We start from the raw sequence: 20579 nt of genomic DNA, 5'->3' as shown, positions 1-20579 counted from the left end.
TTTTATAAAAATTTTATTCGCAGTTTGTGCTAATACAGTAAACCGTTGTAACGAAGTAACCTGAACAGTAAATTGACTTTCTTATAAGCAGTATTTCTTTAAAAGCAAATGAGCTAAGATCGTCATAGTAACGTAAGGACATGAAAAAACTTCAAATAAAGCGATATTTTGAATTAAGTAATTTCAGTATAATGAGGGTTTACCATGCATTTGAAAACATTCAAAATAATTTTGTACTAAATCATCACTTACAATCAACATCACACTTAGAGGTTTGATATGTGTTAAATGACATCGAATAGGCCTCGGATAACCTCAATATACGCATAGAATATACAGCACACATAGCAGCAGTTTGAATACTTTATAAGCAGAACCGTGGCTTCCCACTCTTCCACCTGTTCGTGACCAGGTCAGGCTTTTTCAAACAGGCTTCATGCGCTGAGAAGTGAACGGGCCATCGGAGCGGCTCAACCCCTGATCGGAGAGTAGTAGCAAATTCCGTCTGTCCACCTATTTGCCTCATGTTGCTGATTTGGACCTGCTAGGCAGCTTTGGCTTCTGACCTGATGGCCCTGAAATTGGCTCTGTTGATGCCATTTCGGCCTTTCCTTGGTCCTTGGTCTTCACTGAGCCGTCGAATTGCTTGGTTATGGATCAGGGCTTGGCCTGTGCAGCATCGTCGGATTGCTTAGCTTTGGATAAAGGCTTGGCCTGTGCAGCAGCGTTGTCGGATTGCTTTTTTGTGGCTTCTGGTGAGGCTTCAGGCTTGGCCTTGCCGCTCGCCTTAGTTTTGGACTTTAAAGAGGACTGTTCGCCGGGTCATTCCGTAGAAGACGTGGAATCCCTCTTGTCAGCTGCCTTCAGATCAGGCTTGGTACCTCCTGTCGTGCCAGTCTGACCGGATTTTACCTCTGAAATGCAAGAAGGAAATGGCTTTTGAGAAGTGACCCATTGACCATGTTTGTACCTGCCAATACTAATGTGTTTTAGGCGCTTCTTTAGAAATACAGATGGGACTTTCCTTTTCTGTCACAATGTCTCCGTATGGAACTGCGACTTACTTTTGAATGTTCTGGCTAGGAATGACAAGGAAACACTTTGAACGTAGCTCTGGGGGTAAAGAAGATGCGCTGCTAAATCCAGACAATAGAGTGCTTTTCCTTGTCCACTCTTCACAGAAATACTGGGTTATGATAAATTACGGGTGGCAGTTAATACCGTTAGCAGCATCTTGGCACAACATACGGAAAGCTTTTGTGTTACATATGTGTTCTGATCAAAGCAGAAAACAAGAAACTTTATGGGGTTGATTGGATTGCTGCCAATATTTTACACCTTCAGCTGAGTAGAATATGGTCAGTTAGTGCAGTAATAACTCTAGTGTTCTCTCTAGTCAAAATAATTGCCACTAGATGGTGCCACCAGTCTAGCTTGTCACACGTATGCCCTCTGTAAATCTTCATTCCATTAACGGTAATTTCCTGTGCAGAGAAGCTAAAACTCCTCAATGTCATAAGTCACTTTAGTACAGAGAGTAATGCAAAACAGTCATACTTTAAGGAGGCACGCTACCAGGTTTGATGAGAAATTTGGCTTGTTGCTGTGTATCATTGCTCTTAGTAAGTGTTTTTTTTTTTGTCAGAAGGACCTTTACTAAATAATTGGTGCAACGATACTTTAACCATAGGTTGACAAAATAAACGCAGCTCTCTGACTCACTCACAAAATATATTTCTTGCTTAGGGATCACTCAGACTCCGCCTCGCCAATATTCTACTTGGCTGGATTCACTTAAACTTGGACTCGCCAAGATCAGACTAAGCCAGGCTGACTCGGACTCAGACTCGCCCATATTCTGCTCAGCTGGGCTCACTCGGACTCAGACTTGAGTGTCAGACTGAGTCTGAGTGAGTTTGTTGCCCTATAATTGTAGCAAATATTTCAGTTCCTTTCATGATATAATGCATCATGTATGAGAGGTAAATTTCAGTAATCAATTAAATTTTGTAATTATGACGACTACCTTGATTTGACTTAAATGTGCGTGCTACAGACCCTAAATTTTTGCTGCAATGTTTGCACCATGTCTTCAGAAAAATACGTAAATTTGGAGGCCTTCGGAACACTCGGTCATAACGCGTGACTGAAAGGGCCAGAAACCTGTTGTAGAAACTCATGTTAGTTCAAACTCAAGGGACCACAGATATTTGTTTTAGGTATTATGAAGTTAAATATTTAACTCCAAGTTCTTTCTGGGGGAAGTGTACTAAATTTCAAAATTTTTTTGTTACTTAGCCAATCTTTAGCATGTAATGTTCTCATTACATTGCAGCTCTCGTGCTCAACAGAGGGCCCGTGATGCCACACCATATGCATACCCCTCCCTCCTTTCGATGCCTAGGCGCGCCTCCTGCCCTCTTTCCTCCTTTGCACACGTGAGATTGTGCCGCCGTTGTCGGCTCACTCTTGCCCGCTTTCACTCACACATACAGATACGGCGTGGGGTAACAATGTTATCACCATTGGACTTTATACGTAACATCACGGCGGCAATGACGGCAGAAATGCACCTGAAGTGTCCATACAATTGCTGTCGCAATAAAAGCAGATTGGAATAGTTTTAAGTTATACCGGAAAGTTAAGCAGCATTAGGTGCTTTGTAATTGTCCTGGTCAATTGTGTAGAAGTGGCTTTCAATATAAAGCACAGTAGTTTGCAACTCTGGCTTCTCCATACAATCTGTTGATGAAACGCATTTCCAGGCATTTCATCCACACTGTTAAGACATTAAATAAATATGTATTTGTAAAACACGTCTTGGGCTACTTGTCGAAATTTCGGACTCTCTATTGCAGAATGCATGTTCTTTTTTTTTGTGGTTGCTACCAATAATTAAAAATCTGCGGGACTATTACCAAAATTTGCAAGCACTAGACGGTTCCAGTATCGGGGTAATTTGCTTCCAAATTCAATGCAAGACGTTGCTTAAGACAGATGCAGTACAGCGCTCGTGTATACCCCATAATACATTATTCCACCAAATTTGAGATTAGGTGGGTTCAAACTACTTGAAAATTAAATTTTATCTGCTCCAAACTGCTCCAAAATGAAATTTAGACTCCTCTAAGCTGTTCAACCTCCCCCCCCCAGCGCGTGCTTGGTCATGTTACCACGCGTTCATCCGCTCTCCATCCGCCTTGCATAGATGTAATCGTCAGCTTTCGGTGTTTTTTTTAGTGCTCCGCAGCCTCTGCAAATTAACGCTCCAAATGGCGCAGTGGTGTTTCCTCCCTGCTGCACCCTGACGCATGCACTTTGACTGCGTTTTTGCCTCTCCAACGTTTCATGCAGAAGGGCACTTGAAATAATTTGTGGCTTAGCTGGCATTTTTATAGTGTTCTGGTAGACTTACTGTTCGTATAGGCACCAGCCATAGTTACTAGTGGCTATGGTGGTAGGCTGCTAAGCATGAGGCCGCAGGATCGAATCCCGATCGCGGCAGGCACATTTCAATGGGGTGAAACGCAAAAACACCTGTGTACTTAGATTTAGGTGCATGTTAAGGAACCCCAGGTGGTCCAGATTTCAGGAGTCCCCCACTACGGCATGCCTCATAATCAGATTGTGGTTTTTGCACGTAAAACTCCATAATTTTTTTGCTATTCATACAGGCTCTGAAGCACATGCTTGAAATGGCCGAAAAATTAATGAAATCAACACCGTGTCATGAAATTACTTCGTTAAATCGCAAAAATAAATACATGGTTTTTCATGCGGCTACGATCGAGAAATTAAAATAGTTTGTTACATTGCGAATTTCGTTAAATCGAGGTTCGTTATATCGAGGTTTGACTGTATTTGTAGTGAACAGGTCAATATTTCAAGTTGACTATGCAAGGCGTTGACTAACAAGGTATGTTGTTCACAGTAAGGAATTTCAGCACAACTTTGGATGACATGGGAGAATGCTTAAAATAGAAGCTGTCTGTGCTGCTTGTTTATCTAAGTACCACTATTGCCAACTGTGCTCTATGCCTTCTCAAGCTGTCAAGTAATGCTTTTTCTTGGCTGTTCCTTTTCTCCTTTTTTTTTGCTATTCGCAGTTTACCGAATTTGCTGCCAGGGCATCTCACTATGGAATCTGGCGATACGGCAATGCAATCGTCCAAGCAGCTGAATGAGCTAGCCGCAACAATGTTCGAGAAAACAGGGCAGTACGTTCAGAGTGAACTGTCAGCCACACTGGACGAGTATAGGTTAACTGAGGAGATGAACAAGGTCACAGTAGCGAAGTACAGCGACATGGAACAAATTGCTGGCAGCGTCGCCAAAGCCCTGAAAGACCTTAATGGCAAGTATGAGTGCCTTAAACCATACCTGGACCAGATTGACCAAGTAGAGGACAGCGTTGCCAAGCTGGAGCAAGTAGCATACAAGCTGGACGCTTACTCTAAGCGTCTCGAGATGAAGTTTAAAGCTCTCGAGAAACGTTGAAAGCCGTGACCTTGCCATTGTAAAACAGGCGTGGCTTCATTCTGAGAATCGTTCTTTGCTAATGGTGTTGAAGTGGGCCACCAAACTCAAGTGCATTGTGGTGGCCTCATGTATAAATAAATTGTGACTGTATGAAAAAAAATTATCTATTTGTTCCCTGCCCTGTGTCATCCAGGTTGTGCTGAAAATTCTCTACGATGGTTTTAATTAAGACACCCTTTTGTCAGTTATAATCTAGGGAGACTGAAAAATGTAAAAGAACACCTGCCACAATGGCTCTGTAAATATGGCACACTCCTGCTGCATTGTTCTACTGCCAGCAGCGGCTGCATTCTGATGGGGTCAGAATGGAAAAAAACATTGGTGTACTTTGGTTTATGTCCACATTAAAGGGCCCCACATAGTAAAAAGTTATGCCAGAGCCCTTTGCCATGATGTATCTCACAGCCAAAATGTCATAGCTGGCAGTCTCAAAGACTACCGCATTTGATCACATAATACTCACACTCCCCCCTCCCCTCCTTTGGCCATCAAAAGCATTTTTTTTCTCAAGTAATCATTGCTCCTATGAAAATTGCTACAGCTACTGTCGTCTGCTTGTTCTGGCTGGTAATGACAACAGTGAATGGCAGATGAGTACTATCTGTGAAGCTTCATACTGTGATGGCTGAGGTCGGGCATGAAATATATGGTAGCTGGCCCATGCCGTCGTCCAACTCATCCACACTGAGGACGTTGTTGAAGGGAAAGACTTGTTCTCATCGAGAACGAGACATGGGATTTATTTACAGAATCTACATGAGAATGTTGTAGTTCATCAGTATAACATGACTGAAAGAAAAATGCACACTCAGCAGCCACGGTGCGGCTGCTTATAAACATTCTGTCCTCCCTAGATCCCTAGGCGAGGGAAAACGGCCATTCACCGTCGACCAATTCGGAGCGTCCAAAGTCATCGTAGCCTTTGTGGGGGGAGGGTTTACACACTCACTTCCGCACAGGTTTCACTGACCACACCAAGGTGAGAGGGTTTTCGTGGACGCGATTCTTGTCCTGAGCAGGCGCCTCTTGTTCCCAGAGTTGAACCCGCAGACAGTGGCCGCCACGTCATCCATTGACTGACGACTTCTAAGAACTGTGAGACGGCGCCAAAAAACTTCTTATTCCAGGAGTTCCCCTGCTTCAATCAAACCATGAAGGCAGCGGTGACTCCACAAACAATACTTGGTGTGCCGACTGCGTCCAGATCTACCGGTGCCGCCCGCCTGGAGATGCGGCGTATTGTACTTACAATGCGAATCGCTGCAGTAGCCATCCCGGCGCCAACAGCCTATTGACTCGGCGCATTGTTGTTTTCAAAGCGAGTCGCCACAGCAGACATGGTGGCGCCATTTGGTTGGGGACTGTCTCTTCCCTTAAGATCACCAGCCTCCGCAGGTAAAACGTAACAATACATACTATTGGCAAGGTTTCCATCATTTCGTGAAGCTAGTGGATTGCAGGTGGGTAGCCAACATCGGCATTGCTTTACTTCATGTCATGTCACCGCTTTTCTCTTTAGCATCAAGAACATTCTCGGAAAATTTTCACTGCGCAATTATCGCACCCCCGAACTTCACATCAGTTTTACACAAAGAAAGTAAGAGCATTTCGTGAAGCAATGAAAGTTCAGCTAGTCTGTATGGATTCATTAAAGAAAAACAGTGCAAAGAAACCTGTACACAGTGAAAACTAAAGTTTATTGGCATGTGCACACATATATAGGCAAAATAGCACCATTATCAAACATACATATATATGTATATATATATATATATGTATGTATGTATATGTATGTATAAGCAAGTGAGAAACAAAAGGAGGCCTCTACCATGCCGTCACCAAAGGAAATGGCTTTGTTAGATACATTCTCACTTGCTTTTATATGTATATAGAATGTATCTAACAAAGCCATTTCCTTTGGTGACGGCATGGTAGAGTCCTCGCTTTGTGCCCACATCGCCCACTTGGATAATATTGTAAGCCTCAGTAATCAACCTAATAAGAGCATGCTTATTCATAACCAACTCTGCGATTTCCTGTGCAACTTTGGATAGCACTGGCACAAGCAACAGTGCATAACTAGATGGGCTAAATCACTTTCTTTATTGCTGACGCATGCTTCACCAAACGGTTGTTCAGGCACCTGCCAATCTGGCCCGTAATATTGCTTCCCTCGTGACAAATGTGTGCGATAGACAAGGCTTGTTGCACACCTGACAAAGGGTCTCGCAGGCCTTGTTGCAATGCTGTCATCGAAGGAAGTGGCTTTGTAGGATACAACACGATTGCCTATTTTTGAGCGCAGCTCTTAGGCACCTGTTCTTGCGGATAGCATTGGCATTGACCCTCGTAACCGAGCAAATGAGCACAGTGAAAGATGAATGCGAACGCAGAGAGCGGTAGGGGATGAAACGCGAGGAGGAAAGTGGAGGAGGAGGTATGGCGAGAGGGTGAGAGGAAGAGTGTAGTGCGGCGACGATGGCTACAAGATGGCGCCAGAGTAGCGCGCGTCGTCTGGGAGGTATATCGGCATGGCTGCTGTGAATCGCGCTTATGCATCACCCACGTGCTGACTCTTGCGATCTCGATTAGTCAGGCAGTGATGCCACACTTCGCTCTGTTTGCAACGTGCCACACATGGCGATTCGTCTGCGCTAGCCAATACTTAGTGAATGCAAACAGATATAGAGCTACGCTCAAATTTTGCATGAGGGAGTATCGTAATCGTTGGTGAACTTTTTTGCTCGTTGTTATCCCTGTTTTTGTCTGATAATGGTGCCATTCCCCCTGTCTGTGCACAAGCCAATAAACTTTAGTCTAAAGTCAGCCCCTCGTCTTGTTTCCCCCCCCCCCGTGTATGGTGTTTCCTCACGCTGTCTAGCAGTATGTGATCAGATATGGTATTGCTGTGCTGCTTGCAGCCAGTTAGAGGGCAGAGCAGTCGGTGAACGGGAAGCAGTGCCAATGCAGTGGCGACAAAGGAGTGTGTCAGGATCAATGCACTTACTCCGTGGGACGAAGTTCATGCTTTCAGAGAATATTCAGAAGCGGGATTTGCCACCTGGCCCATCGCCCAGAAACTCGTGGCCCAGGCCATTGTTGCACTTACTGCAGTAGACCTGCAGGACAATAGAGATAAAGACCCCAATCTTTTTTTTTTCGTTTTTCTTTTTTCTGCAAGAAGTGCTTGTGTATTCAAGGTTTGAAAGCAACTTGGTCAATACAGCATTTTATGAATAGTAGGCAATGCTCATTTGTCGCATTCGCAACGAAAAATTTGTGTTTCACTTGGGAATACATAGAGGTATGTGGCATGTAATTTGATGTAACATAAGCCATACTTTTATTTTGCAAAAGATGACGCAATTATTACATGTAAGGCATCATAGATCTAAACCTATTACCATTGAACAAGTGATGTGACATGTTCTTGCAATCACGAGCTTGTGCTCCTGACCAAAACATAGCATGTCACTTACTAGAAGCACAAGTGTGCAGAAATATGCACTTGATGCAATTATGCAATTTGATGTAACGTTACATCCAGAAGTCGCAGTTATAATGCATGAAGTAGTCATTTCGTAAAAAAAAAAAGCGTCGCAAATCCGTAAGTAAGACTTCTATATGAGGTTTCTGTAAGACGCATAGCTTTCGCAGGTCGTAGAAATGTACGAGCCAAAGCTTTTATTTTTTTTTGCTAGTTCAAATATTTCATTAAAGCACACGTCTTGCTGGCAACCATGTTATACTGGCTTCAACTTTATAACTAGGGGGAAAAAGAATCCCGGGCCATGTGTTTTGTATGTGGCATCGCGAAGTAAGGTCGCGTGAGCCAACAAACAAGGCGGCCGTCCGATTCACTGCCGTTTGCTGCAGATGTACGTACGCACCTTGAGCGCCCCGGGCGTCTGTCTGACCTTTCGCACGCTGTCGGGCCGCACTGTTCGACTGAACGAGGGCCATGGCGACTGGTGGGCAAACTTGGAGCCGCTTTCGAACAGCTCGTTGCCGCACACCGCACAGACGTACACGCCTGCGTAGGGATGGGATGCACTAATAAACGAATGTCTTGCAATTTTCCTCAGATGGAAAGGTATTGATTGTTTGAAACCTGTATTGTGATGAGTACGGCTCGTCGGCGTTCCGAGTGCTTGCGTATCTCGTTTCCTTTTCTCCCGCGGTGGCGTACCGCACGCCAGGAACGCGAGGCGGAAAGAAATTAATGCGCACCGTCCACGTGGCCCCGATCCCGTTAACCTGAAACGTTTCACCGGAGCAAGGCCACGTTTCAGAGGGAGTTTGTGGGGAACCCATTTTGCGTGGCCTGTGTTGTGTGTGGCAGAACGCACGATCGCCTTGGTCACGGTGAGGTGCGTATCTGTTCTACGTGCCGGGACTCGTTAGTAAAAAGTGTCGTGCCGCGTTTTGCATCAATACATGGGTATGTATACATCATCATCATGATGCTTCATTACGGCCCTATCATCTTCTGATGCTCAGCATCGTGGAGGAGCGACTAGTCGCGCATCGCCTTCCGTTTATGTGCATAACTATGGACACATAAACGGAAGGTTATGGGCGTTTGACGCACGGCAACGGACAGTTCGCCATTAAGGGGCCCACGTATCCAGCTTCGCTGGTCATCCATTTTCGCATAGTGGAATTGCACTGAGTTTTTTAATGAAAGAACGAAGCAAAATTGCACAATAAACCGCCCTGCGACTTCCAGAGAATCTTCCAAGTGAGCGCCTGCCGACAAGACCGCTTGTCAAGCTCGTTTAGTCTTCCAACGGGTTCCGAACTGTGGCACATCTCTCTGCGCAAACATAGTACGGGAAAGGCAGCGCTTCTTCAATGGGGCATACGCACGTGACCTGATCACGGGATCTCCACGCTTGTACGTCTTGAGCAGTTAGGGCACATTCACACCGGCGACTTGAGGAGGTCGCGCGACCAAGTTGGTCGCAAAGCGACCAGTCGCAAATGGTCGCAGATGGTCGCCTTTTGCCTGTTTCACATGATGCGATTTTCGTCGCACCGGAAGTGCGATTTCCGTCGTTTGCGATGAAAATCGCAGTCGCAGTGCCGACCCCCCGATTTTCGGCTGCGACCAACCGGTTGGTCGCACAGTCGCACCGTCGCACCGATCGCTGCGATTTTCCGTCGAAATTGCGCGGAGAGCTGCCAAAGGAGCTATTTCGCTGGTTTGTTTTGGAAAATGGCGTCTCGATCGACAAGTGCAATACGCGGAGACGTGGATCGTCGAATTCGGTACGTACGCGAAGGGAGAATAAAAAACTTGTACCGCAGATTGCATTCTCCGATTTCTATGCGTTTGTTGACACTCTGCACAGCAAATGAAGTGCATTTTCACGTTTGCTTCGTACGCCTTTGCGAGTTGTCAGTGCTAGGAGGTGTTCGATCCCCAGCAGACGACGAGGTCGCTACAATGTTTTGAGTAGCATGCAAAAATCGCGCTTACGGAGCAGCTTGAATTATTTCAACCTCGTCAAGGGCAAATGACAAGACAGCAAAGTACCCGAAGTTTCAACGTTGCGCTGAACGCGGTACCGTTCAGTTGCATTTTCTTGTCGGTTTTCAAGCACGAATTTCCCGATGCATCTTGAAAGCTTATCTTGCCTCTTATTAAATCTGACAGAGCAAAAGTGTAGGCTATCGTAATGAATTTGCTACGATAGCATTAAATCCGTGGCTTGAATAAAATATTACATGCACGTTTGGTTGCACCTCTTCGCTGGAGAATTTTTTTTTCTTGCACAGAAACCAATAAACATTGACTATGTTGCGGACTTTGTATCCTTACTGCATCTGTATGAACACTTGCTCTGCAAGGTAACTAACTGCACAGCTAGTAGATTAAGTAAATACAGTGACAACGTACCCTCCTGCACAATTATGTAGAACTCGTGCAACAATGCGAAAAGCAGGCAAACGCCCTGTTCTTGTGTGGATAAAACAGTATAAAACGACACGCTGAAGAAAAGTAAATCTAAACTGTGCAGTGAAGTCAGCCAGTACAAGCAGTTCTTGCACGTTCACAGCTGATCAAGTGTGCAGAAACATTCATGCCTTACATGTTTCTAGTAAGTTTCTAATAAGTTTGTGATCACATATATTAGTGTGTAAACCCATATAACGATATCCGCTGCGATTACTATCTTTGTAAGTAATGAAATACCATGCTACTTGCAAGAACATATATCACCTGAGGATTTTAGAACAAATTTCTGCATTTCAACTATACACAATATGTGGTTTATTCAATAAAAGAACACAAACTGGGCTTTTTTGCAATGACAAACTTATTCCAAACTTTACTTACATACAGGCAAGAAAAAAAATTATAGACAGAAATATTGTTCTTCAATTTGTTCACCTGCCACTGTGGCTATAGCATTCTGCTGCTAACACAAGGCGAGGGATTGATTTGCCAGCCATGGAAGTCGCATTTCGATGGGAATCATAGGTGCGAAAAAAAGCTCTTGCACTTAGATTTAGTTCATCACCTTTTATTGAACCCTTACACTTCAAAATGCTATTGCACGGGGGGCATGCTTATGCAAAATCTAACACCAATAGAAAGCAAAGCGCAGAATTGTAAAACAACCATCTTTCGTGATAATTCAAGTGTGTAAATATTCATTGCATCAATATGTATTGTTCAACAGCACTGCACAAGTAAGCATGATCAGGTATAGCAAGTACTCTGTCAAGAAGCTGGTTATACAGATGTATAAATGTCAAGGCATGAATGCTCATACTACGTCGCACACATAGCACAAAGAAAACCTTTTTCAAGAGTTGTCCCTTCTGGCAGATATGAGTGGGCCATAAGCAGCAGAAACTTTATTGCAGGACATTGTGTAATACCGCTTATGAAAAAATGAACAGAGTGAAGAGGCTTTTAACCCTTTATTGACGAGTGTTGCCTACAGGCAACACACCAAAAAAGAATTTTTTTCTTGTCGAGTTTAAGTATCGAGTACGAAGTTTCTAGCTAAATGTCTTCGGCCAACACTGAATGACAAGCAGCAAGCGTTGTTGGTTGTCAATTTGTTGGTTTAGAGCAGGAACACTGGACGAGGAAGAAGAAGTTTGGCACGTGACTCACTGTCTTGTGCAAGCAAGTTCAGAGGAGACAGGCCAATGCAACATATGCAGCTGCATTGGTGTCGCACATCTGATGTAAAGCAAATGAAATGGGCACCTCTGGTTCACATATGATAAGAGCTGTCTATACAAATGGAAAATAAAGCTAGGTGGCTTCAATGGGGTGAAGCCCACTTCCAGTTTCCTGCCTGGGGTTTTCCCTCTATTGCTGAAAAATTTCTGCAAAATATTTTTTCTTTTTGTTGATTATGCTTACTCTTGACGTGTTTTGCATATTTAGATAGAACAATAAACATGTTTTCTCGGTATTTATATGTCTCGTCATTAAAGGGTTAACAGCAGTACCTCATGCTGCTCTAATAAGAGGAACGATGTGCAAAAACATTTCTGGTAGAACACTTAAACTAACTTTCTGAAAGACAGAAAATTCCAGGTGAGAGTTGGAGGTACGTTTAGCCCACACACACCAACAACACGGGCATACTACAAGAAACACTACAGCCTATGGTGTATTACAGTCTGTGGGAAAGCTATCTTATACAGAAATCAAAAATGATGCAACAAGCCCTCGACAACACTGCAGACTTTCTTGGCTAGTCTGGCCTCTCGCTTTCTGATAAGTCAGCTCATATCGACGTCAGAAAAAAAGAAAGACTAGAATCAAGAACTACCCCAGATTGCACATAGTGATCCACATAGCTGGACAAATATGCCCGCAAGTCAACATCCACAAATCCTCAGCTAGTGTAAGCCCATGACGGCAGAGCCAGCATGTGGGTGAAACAATTATGCAATGCCTGGACGCAACTTCCACACCTGGTGAAAAGAATAATCTCGAAATAACGGGGGTGGGCGAGCGGATACTATAGAAAATCGCAGATGCTGTGCTTGTGTCCAAGGTATGGTACGGTATGAATTACCAACAGCACACAAAAAAGACAACTCATCGAATACAGGCATCGGGTAGTAATAACAGGTCTTTCCAACTGTACCATGCTTGAAGACCTCTATGAGAAAGAGCTAACGAACAAGCACCTAGACAGAGTAGAGTTGCAGCCTGCAGCACAAATTCTTTGTCTCAAGAGCTCAGAACCTCGTCCCAAGATACTATGCCAGTTAGCATATGAGATGCAAACACCCCTCCCTTCAGAAAGGCAACCTCGGGAGTACGTGAAGTTGAAACACAACAGGCCCATACCGTGAAATATGGGGACAAACAATTAGGCCAGGAGATTATATGCAGCTGCCAAACAAACACAGGAGGTTGCTAATCACGAAGATGCAAGCAAACATAAGGCACATATAGTACACTGATCTGGCAATAGCAGTGTAACAGTAGTATGACACTACATAAAACTAAACCCCATATAAGTGAGTACCATTTTAGGTCATCCTACACCTAGAAAAGCTGAACGGAAAGCAATCAAAGCAGCACTTGTAATGCAGATTACACCCTGCACAACACCCTGCATGGATTCACCAGAAACTGTCTGGGCCTGCACATCACACAAGATTGTCAGGAAAATCAAGAGATTAACACGCGACTTGCCAGCACATGGCCAGAAATTAAATTACAGGATACATAGCCATGCAGTTATTCCAGGACACAAGCGGGCTTATAAGCCTGACATAATAACTGAAAACTAGATGAGTTTGTGTGTATTCATTATTAACTAAAGTGCAACAGATAGACAACACACAAGAACGAAGCGCTCTGTGTGTTCACTTCGTTCCTGTCCATTGCATTTCTGTTGCAGTATAGTTAATGAATTCATAAGGCTGCACAGGAGAAGAATGATACCTCTGCCCAAGGGCCCGATCTCGCATCCAAATCCACACGTGTGCACACGTACACACACAAATGTTGCAAGAGTGCATAGCATGGAGCAGTATCAACAGGATGACACTAGATATGGATGAGGACTAACTTTCAACTGAGGTTCATTTGTAAAAATGTGGCGAGTTGTAAAAGGGCGATGAGCAAAACGAGAACAAGGTGAAAGCAGGAGCCAACGTTTCGACAAGTGGACTTGTCTTCTTCAAAGTCCACGTGTGGAAACGTTGGCTCCTACTTTCAGCTTGTTATCATGTTGCTCATCGTCTTGAATTTCCATCTCCTGCCTTCCCCGAATTTTCCCCAGAAAAAGAAAGACATCATTGAAGGATAGATAAAAATTGGTGCTTGATGCAGCCAAACATAAATAAATATGCTACAGAAAGAAAATAGAGAAAAATTCCAAGTGCAGGAAAAAATAATTACAATTGCCAATCCTGCATGCCAGCACCTTTCAAGAAACACTGTTGTTATTCCAATAGACAGACTGACAGTTTGCTTATGCAATGCAAGCACATTCTTCCAGTTCCATGCCATTGGGGAAAAAATGAGTTTCCTGGAAGGTAGCCACTTGCACACTTGGTCATCACTGTTTTTTTTTCCCTGGACTTGTATATCTATACGTATTTTCCCCCTTTCCTGCTTTTATGTTTGGTTTCATCAAGCACTAGTCTTTATCAGGTTTTATTGCTGCACTACTTTGTGGTAACCTTTATAGATCACTGCACTTTCACAATAAACCTTTTAATTAGAAGTTAGCATACCCTGTTCTTACTGCTTCACACTGTAAATTCTTGCTACATTGGCCAAATAAAAGATTTTATAAGGTATCATGAGAGCTATTAAAGTGACTTGCTGCAGTCTAAAAAAAAAAACGAATAGCCTGGCTGCAAATGGCACCAAAGAACACATAGGACAAACAAGAATAGCGTGATGATCTAACAATCAAAAGTTTAATGTACACACCGAGTAAATGCTCGCTGACAAGCAATAGACTGAACATACACAAAAAGGAGAAGCAAAAATTCATGTGCATTTCCTGACGGGAAATGCATCCATTTTTAGCGGGGGCCGTGATGTCAAGATTAACCCAGCATTTTTAGATCTACAGCTTCCGTAATTTCTCTAGGCAGCCGATCTGCACAGAATGCTAGCTTCTTCCTCTACGATGCACGCTCAGATGTGGAGAGTGCATTGTAGAGGAAGAAGCTAGCATTCTGTGGAGATCGGCTGCCTAGAGAAATTATGGATGCTGTAGATGCAAATACACTGGGAGAATCTTGTGTCAGCATGGCCGCTGTTACACTTTCAGAGATGGATGCGTTTCCATTTGGGATCTGTATGGACACGCATCAGATCTTGCTTCTGCTTTTTGTGTAAATTCGATTTATTGCTTGTCGACCAGCATTTACTCGGCATGGTCAATAAACTTTCATTTGTTAGAACACCTCATGAGATTATCTTGGTATCTAGCAGAAAGGTGTTCATTCTTTTTAGAGTGAAGCTGTATATGCCTAGGCGAAACACTCATGGTCCGGTCACAAGAACCCTAGCGTAGGGGTATGAGCCATTGTTTCGGGGGTTGTGAGCCATTGTTCGTCTTACATGAGGGACGGAGACATTTCTTGTTGGGTAGACATAGAAATTGCTTATGCATTTAACACATAAACATTTATCTACGCATTATTCCAAGGAAGGGACACAGAGTGGGACGGGGTTAAGACAAGATCATGATGTCATAATTATCTTGCAGCAAAGGTGTGGCGGGCCAATGGCTACACCGATAGTGACGTCATTTCTCTCTAGCAGCAGAGCGCGCGTGCAGAAGTCTCTCTCAGACTTCCCTATAGGTTCAAAAATGTGTCCCTGTATTTAATTAAATGAAATGTGCAGCCCCGGTGGGTCACTTGGTAACTACAGTGCATAACTGAGTCATAAACATTATGATTAACGCATTACAAAACACAAATGCGTAACATAATTCAGAAAGACTTCGACGGACCACCTGGATTAACACAATGAACCGCTGCTCATTGCACTTTCGAAGATGGTGATCTTGCAAAGTGCAATGTGCGGCATTCCAAATAAACAATGTGATAAACCCAAGCCAAACATGTGCATAACCTCATTAAGAAACACAGACATAACCAATAACATAGAAAGACTTTAATAAGCCATTGGAATTAACCCAGTGATAAAAACCGGGGCTGCACATTTCAGCTTCGCTGGTTTACCGTCTGTACAGGGTGCATGGGCAGTAACTTTTTCTGTTATTGTTTGTTAAGTATTGTATAATATGCCAGTAAAACACGTTGGGCTAGTTGGTGCAATGTAGTGGTACTGCTTTTTTTTGCTGTTTTTTTTTCTTAATGTTGTGCCCTTCTTCCTTTTGTAACAACTTTTTTATTCCCCCTTGCATAATACTCCAACCTTGCAGCCTGCGAGGTATATAAATAAATAAGTACATAAGCACGTCATTCATTCATCTGCATACACCTCGCACCATTCCTTGCTCAACAAATGTCACTGTGTTGATGTCTCGCAGCGTGCATCTACATTAACTGCCGTTTGCGTTTCGGTATGGTTTGTGAACAGTGTAATGCATAAAGATTACATGGCATTAAGGTTGTGACCTATGCGGTGCATAAGCAAACCTTGCAAAAGATGACAAGTTGGATTGTTGAAAATAAGACAAATGGTATATATCGCAGTTACTTTAACAGCATTTAATTGACCACTTGACAAAAACTTCACTTCGCATAGATTCCAACACGTACACTGAATCTGCAGTTTTCTTTTTTGCTTATTAATGCAGTCGTTACTGCATGGCCACATTGTAGATTTGAAAACAAAGTGAAATAAATTTGTTTCTTGCAATATAACAATATGTGTAGATCACTGCGATTGTAACCCCAGAACTTAATACAAACATACACACTATAGGACGCAGACAAATGTTCAGGACAAATTTCAGAATGTTTGCATTCTGATACATATGAAAGTGAACGGTTTCATTCCATGGCTGTCAATGAGAGGGAGAGAGAAAACTCAATAGTGTTCGTGGAACAAAAACGCACTGATAAGCTTAGACATATAGTCATTGCTTAACACTTTCGAAATGAATAATTATAGCTTGCTATCGACATTGAAGCAGCCATTCGACAGCAAGAAAAGGAATCAGTTTTTCCAGCTCTGAACATTGAATTGCAGGAAATGCAAGCAGGCATAAAATTCTGACAATATAATGTATAGGAATACCAAATTGGAATAAACATTGAGGCTTGCATTTGTACTTTCTCTGGCTGAGCAATCTAGTTTGAAATGACTCCCATAAGCATGTCGTAACAATGTTGATCTAATATAGGTTAAATGCATGACTAGCTTAAGAAATCTGGACGATTGCTATAAATTACAGTGAAGAAACTATAATATCTAATAACATTAATAATATAATAATATTTGTTTCCACAAAACAGGCTAACCGTGAGAGGCGTGCGAGGCTGAGGAGAAAGCTGAAAAATTCTACGGCAAGTGCGCCTGCCGTGGGCCTACGATCCTGCATTATGAATAGCGCGTATTGATATGGTCTTCTTGTTAGAAGTTCCGAGTATACTACCAGCGCGAGACACGGGACAACAAAGTGGACGAGAAGCGTGTCTTTTAGAATGCTATGTTACAACGTACAGGTTTCTACAAAAGTGACGGTAACTGCTCGAAACATTTGATGCGTCGTCTTTTGCGCCTTTAGAAATATTGAGAGGGGGCTCCCATATATATATTCGCAGCGCAAGCACGGCGATGGACGAACCAGGCTAGCGCTAAGGTTGAATTTCACAACACAATTTTCATTCCACGTCGTAATCACACAGATCGTTTGAGGCTTCGTTCAGGGGCACACGCGGGCGTTCGGGTTGGTGCTTCTTGTTGCGTTTGGCGTAAGAATATGGCTAGGAGCAGGCACCACATATGCGCAATGACAGGCAATATACACGCATCATTTCTCTAGACGCTGACGCCGAGCACGGGTAGCGCGAGGATCTTGTTGGGCTGACACGACAACTTCGTGGCAGCCGAATTCCGAATACTGCATATACGGTGAGGGTAGCTACATGAACTTGTCGATAGGTCATCTTGCAGATTGTTGTAGCACAGGCAGAACAAAACGGTCATAGAAGGTAGATAAGGCAACACACACCGCTGAACCACCTACGAACAGCTGTTTACGTGCGCGATGTCGCACTGAACTACAGAAACCGACGTCGCGCACCCCAAGACAAATCTTAACTAACGTTTTTAAATGAGTAAACGTACATATTATTTGCTTATAATCAAAAGAAGTCAATAATATTATAGTGTAAATGTTTTATTCACTACAATAAATGAATTATGCAGCGTGTGCCACGAAACCTGGCACTAAGCAACCCTGGGCGTCGCACCAGTCGCATTGTTAGAATCGCAATCATGTGAAATGAGCCCTCTAAAAATCGCATTGCGACGCGTGCGACAGCACCGATTTTCGTCGTTGCAGTCGCATCATGTGAAACAGGCTTTTCTCGAAAAGCGACCATTTTGGGCGAGTCGCTCTCTGCGCGATTTTTCAGTCGCGCGACCGTGGTCGCAAAACTGATAAACCAATCAGCGGCGCACCGGAAGTGATCTTTCGTGTGTCTACATCCGGCCTCCTCCGGCGTCGCGTTCAAATTCCGCGTAGATTCTGAGAGTTCTCGCTGAGAACGATAATCTCCGGGATTGCGACTTGCGGGTCGCGCTCAGCCGGGCTTGCCACTGTGAACATCAGTCGCCTTCGGTCGCTTTTTGATTGCGAGTCGCAAATGGTCGCGCGACCTCCTCAAGTCGCCGGTGTGAATGAGCCCTTAGGTGTTACATGCGCGAATGGCGACAGCGCGCGATATATCCTGAACTGCATGTCGCAATCGCGGCGCGAGCTGGAAGTATGCGGGCCTTCGTGCTCTCACCGGCCTTGAAGTGGTCCCGATACTCCTCCGAGGCCGTCCATCCGGAAAACATGGCTCCGCCGCCTTCGACGCGGCCTCAGCCGCGGCCGGCGAGTTTCAGTTGGTTGGCTGGTTTTCCTCAGCGAGTGACCCGTACCCACTGTCATAAGCCAACAAAGACATCGAGGACAGCGCAGGGGAAATTACTTGTACATATTAATCGAATTAAAGGAATGCTGAATTAATGGAAATTAAAGTGGATGAAAAAAACTGGCCGCATATGTGGGGCACGAACCTACGTCTTCGTGGGTTTGATTGCGGCTCCCCTGGATCTCAGTTCCTCGGGACTCGAATCAATTTCTTGTCACGCCACGTCCCCGGTTTCCTTCCTACCCACTATGGAGGATTGGCCAAGAATTGGGTGAGTTAGCAACACCTTTTAATCGAGTCTAAAAGGAAACACTAATGAGAAATGTTGAATATACGTAGAAAGAAAGGATGAGGACAGATAAAGATTATAGAATTTAGCAAGCAAATCGTCCTGATTCAATTATAGACTGCACAAGAGCTGCGCCAAGATCCCCATGGTAGCTAGATTCACTCCAACGTCTTGAAACTGTCCTAGCTTCCAAAGTAGAATGAAAAACGGCACCATGACAAGGGCTGTATCGCCTCATCCTCGCCACAATATAAGCACAAGGAGCCAAACCATAATCGATGCAGATGAAAGTTTAATGTAGGTATTCGACATCGGAATTTGGTAAACAGGACAAACAGGACTTCAACTTTTCTAGTACCAGCAGAAGTCTCTTTATACTCCAGGGAAATGAGAGCTGTCGGTAATCAGTTGAATTTGTTGATGATAGGTTTTAAGGGTCTTGCGTGACTGCCCGTCTCCTTAACTTAGCAGCAGTTATGAAAGCTTATACAGGAAGGATCGAGAATTGGACCACTAAAGGCCGCTCTCGCCAAACTGTCTGCTAATTCATTACCTAATCCTTTGTGACGAGGCGCCCATACCAATATGATTAGCGTTAAGTGAGAGGGTATACACTGAAATGTGTGAAATTTGTTAGCCACTATATTTGCAGTAAGAGCTGAACATAAAAGAATTCGTTACTATGGTCGGATAAACTTAAAGTGACACTAAAGAGAAAAATTATTTCTTCTGAATAAGTAAATTACCGTTCTATGACTCCAAAAACACCACTCTTACCACGACAAGACTCTTGGTAAACCAGAAAAAGCGCAAGAACGAAAGACGGGTGGCGACGCCTCCTTGAAGTTCCCGCACCTGGTCACTGTGACGTCATGGATTTTGATGGCATCTTCTAGGCCCTACTTAATTATATATAGCTGTACAGATTGACTACATTGTTTTCTAAAGGAACCAAATATTCAACATGGCAAGTTTCGGGAACCTTTACTCAGCCAACGCGGCCCAAATGCGAAAACATACTTTGGAATCCCTGACGTCACACTGACGTACCGGCGTCGGGGTTTCGGCGCGAAATTCAAATGCTGATACTTGAACCTTCATTTTCTCATTTAATAATAAAAATATTATTTTGAAATGACTGCCTGCAGGGTTCTCAAACAATGCTTTATGACTCTCAACTGATTTATTGTTTCGCTTTAGCGTCCCTTTAAGTATGCAGTGAAGCCCCGCCCACGCCCTCACTTTGCCAGCCACTGTTCCTCCACGAGGCTGCAAATAGTCCGTTCTTCAAGCTTTCCCTTTTGCCTAAAGAAGGCGGTATACACAGTAATAAAATTATTAGCGCGTAATTTTATTCGTTTTCACTCGTATATTATAGTGGAACGGTGAAAGCCTAATTCTTTATTGAACTGGAAGAAAACGCTTGCTTCGCTGCAACTATTTATTGCCAAGTTTCACTACAGTTGGCTGTGAAGTTTTCATGAGTAAAACGGGCTTAGCAATGAAATGGACTGTGACGCGGACTTTTGAAATGCTCAGACTCCATACACTTAATTTGTGCCGGTCTGTTGCACACTTCATATCGCTTCCGCCGATGAAAAAACTTTTCAAGAACAGCAGACGCTCTGGAGGTATCAGTACGACGCCATTTTGAAAATTTCGCATGGCGACGATTTTGTTT

General features: G+C 43.7%; 1 protein-coding gene and 1 pseudogene across 2 annotated transcripts in view; one reads left to right on the top strand and one right to left on the bottom strand.

The window, feature by feature from the left end:
• Nucleotides 1–20579, top strand: part of Rpp21 (ribonuclease P protein subunit Rpp21) — a 35330-nt gene that overhangs the window by 6584 nt on the left and 8167 nt on the right. Inside the window, exon 5 of one of the 2 annotated variants that reach the window (XM_065445489.1) lies at nt 8416–8623. The exons of the other annotated variant lie outside the window; for it this stretch is intronic. The gene's annotated coding sequence lies outside the window, so the exon portion shown is untranslated. Of the gene's footprint in view, nt 1–8415; nt 8624–20579 lie in introns of those variants that run through there. 2 annotated transcript variants of the gene reach the window in all.
• Nucleotides 346–18619, bottom strand: LOC135912898 (methionine-R-sulfoxide reductase B1-A-like; annotated as a pseudogene).

This window comes from Dermacentor albipictus, chromosome 8 (genome assembly GCF_038994185.2).
Source record: "Dermacentor albipictus isolate Rhodes 1998 colony chromosome 8, USDA_Dalb.pri_finalv2, whole genome shotgun sequence".
NCBI lineage: Eukaryota > Metazoa > Arthropoda > Arachnida > Ixodida > Ixodidae > Dermacentor > Dermacentor albipictus.
This window is presented reverse-complemented; position numbering and strand designations above follow the sequence as displayed.